The sequence below is a fragment of the Pelophylax lessonae genome (assembly GCF_965119305.1).
Source record: "Pelophylax lessonae genome assembly, chromosome: 9".
NCBI lineage: Eukaryota > Metazoa > Chordata > Amphibia > Anura > Ranidae > Pelophylax > Pelophylax lessonae.
This window is the reverse complement of record NC_138776.1, coordinates 263232994-263235927: the sequence shown is the minus strand read 5'-3', so window position 1 is coordinate 263235927 and position 2934 is coordinate 263232994. Positions and strand designations below refer to the sequence as shown.

Sequence of the window (2934 nt, the reverse complement as noted above, 5' to 3'; positions counted from 1 at the left end):
AGTGCTCTTCTCCTCTTTGTGTCCTATTCTCTCTTTTGCTTTATTCTACCCGCTCCTCATTTCTCTTTAAGGAACATGAGCCTATTATAGTGATGTTGAATTTATTACAAGAAATTCTTTACTCTGTGCCCCGGGATGTGCTGCAGGTGGAATACAGCCAGCACAATAACGTTGCTAACACTGCGGTGGCACCCTTGTTCCTCTCCCATGCCTGTGCGACTCGGGTGGGAGGTGAGGTATAATAGGACGAGAGAAGATACTTTCCTAGGGACCACAGCTTTGGTTTTATCTTTCTTCATATTAAACAAATGGTTCTAGAGGCAAATATATGGAACCATCTTGATCAGTATTTTTGTAACCTGATATACATTTTTTTTTTGAGTAATATTTGATGTTGATGTACCTATTGGTTTTTGTTCTTACTGGTCTTTGTTAAAAATCTCAATAAAACTATTGGAAAAGAAAAGAAATAATTTATTTACCAATTCCTTTTTTGAAGTGCGGGAATGTTAGGTTGGGCTAAACATGTGTGGTGTCCCTAAAGATGTTCTGCTATTTACCCGTCGTAAACTTATATCCGAGAAAGGACAACACCTTCATTAAGTTCCTTTTCCTGGCACATCATGGCAGCATACAATGGGGGGTTGTGGCTCCGCCCCTACAACCTGATAGGACTGGTTAACTATAAATCAAAGACAGACCCGGCTCGCAGCATTCTCCTTAACGTTCTACCCAGACCGAACAGTCCTAAAACCCCAGACTGCTTTTTATCCATGGGGGATTTTCTCCTTCCACTGTAACTAGGAAGCCAATTTATCGTCTTTCTTGGTTAAGTGGGAGAACCACATCCCCTGGATGTTGATGTAACTCTGACGACCTGCTTGGCAGCTACCTTTTCATTAAAGAAAGCTGAAATCTGTGCTTGGTTCCAGCATGGCTTAAGGCAGGGTCAGTCAGCATCAACACGTACAGTCATCTTCTGGATCAGGGTTTCTCAACCAGAGTTCCGTGGAACCCTAGGGTTCCTCCTGAGGTTGCTACGGGTTCCTTGAGCAATGGGCAATGTTAGGACTTGATGGACAGGTGACGGAGCAGTGTAATGTCAGGACTTGATGGACAGGTGATGGAGCAGTGTAATGTCAGGACTGGATGGACAGGTGATGGAGCAGTGTAATGTCAGGACTGGATGGACAGGTGACGGAGCAGTGTAATGTCAGGAGTGGATGGACATTTTTGTGTATCATCCAATGAGGTGATGTTACATGTATGATGAGGGATATGTGTACAGTTACACATATTGTATGTTATTATTTCTATACATGTGTATGATTAGATGCACATTATAGATTTCATATCTTTTCTCATTCACACATTTCCTCTTTTCTCCTTTTTTCTATTTGATTTTTATTCACAATTATAAATGTTTCCATTTTATTTTCTGTCACGTCTATTTCTATTTGTGTTTTTATGGAAGCAGATTTGTGTCAGGTTTGGAGTAATTAGGTGGATAATTGATCGGGGGGTGTCACCTTCGGGGCAACATTTAACCACTTCTGGACCGGAAGGATTTGCCCCCTTAATGACCAGTCCCTAAGTTGCGATTCGGCACTGCGTTACTTTAACGGACAATTGTGCGGTCGAAATTGACATCTTTTTTCCCCCACAAATAGAGCTTTCTTTTGGTGGTATTTGATCACCTGTGCGATTTTTATTTATTGCGCTATACACAGAAAAAGAGCGACCATTCTGAAAAAAATATGTATATATTTTTCACATTCTGCTATATAACATTCCCAAAAACAAAAATTTAAAAATCAAAATTTTTTTAACATTTTAGGCAAATTTGTTTTCTGCTACATATTTTTGGTTTGCGCAAAAGTTATCGCGTCTACTAACTACGGGAAAGATTTATGTAATTTTTATTGTGTTTTTTTTTTTTTTTTTTTTTTTTACTAGTAATGGCGGCGATCTGCGAATTTTAGCGGGACTGCAACATTGCGGCGGACAGATCGGACCCCTAACTGACATTTTTTTGGGGGGACCAGTGACATTACTACAGTAATCAGTGCTATAAATATGCACTGTCGCTGTAATAATGACACTGACAGGGAAGGGGTTAACACTGTGGGTGATCAAGGGGTTAAATGTGAGCCTACCGTTCTTCTCTCTCAGTGGGGAACGATCGTGGGTGTCAGTTGGCAATCGGAGCCGCCTACCCGCTCCATTGGCTTCCCTGCTAATGAGCAAGGGCAGGAGCGCGCCACCGGTGGACCTCACTCGTCCCCTAGCTGCCTGTGCGCAACCGACGTACAGCTATTGCCCAGGAGCGGCAGTCGTGTGAAACGCGTCACCTGTCCTCCCCTGCTCTACCTACCACCACTTATGTGACTAAAGGAACTTCTCTTCATTGGATTCCGTGGTGGTGTGCCACCATTTTCTTCTTTCATACTTTGAGTGTTCACCCAGGCACTGGCCTCAGGGGCTAGCCTTGCTGTTCTCCCAGGGCATTCCCATTGTGGGAAGTCTGGAAGACCTCCATTCACTCAGGTTCTGGCTGACAGCAGAGCTAGAACTGTCCTGACAGTGCCAAGGTTCAACTGGGTCCCGAACCTTCAGATCTCAGCACTCAGCACTGGAACCACTGGAACCAACTCATTGCTTGGAATATCTGGGCCTCATCCTAAACAAAGAGTTTTTTTTCCCCAAGAGAAATTTAAAACTCTTTTCCCAGGCTCGGACTCTTCAGTCCAAGGGTCACCCAATTATTTTGTTTCTGCCTGAGAGTTCTGGAGCTCATAGTAGTGTTCTTCTAGACCAGGGGGGTCTCCAAACTTTCTAAACAAAAGAGCCAGTTTACTGTCTTTCAGATTTAAGGGGGGGGCCAGACTGTGGCCATTTGGAGCAGAAGGGCCCCATCAGTGGAAAAAAAACATT

General features: G+C 43.4%; 2 protein-coding genes across 2 annotated transcripts in view; one reads left to right on the top strand and one right to left on the bottom strand.

Annotated features, from left to right (window-relative positions):
- LOC309564428 (uncharacterized protein) overlaps positions 1 to 2934 on the bottom strand; it is a gene marked incomplete at its 3' end in the record, with an annotated part of 637385 nt that overhangs the window by 141332 nt on the left and 493119 nt on the right.
- Positions 1 to 2934, top strand: part of LOC309563890 (uncharacterized protein) — a 180276-nt gene that overhangs the window by 25612 nt on the left and 151730 nt on the right. The gene's annotated exons all lie outside the window — the stretch shown is intronic.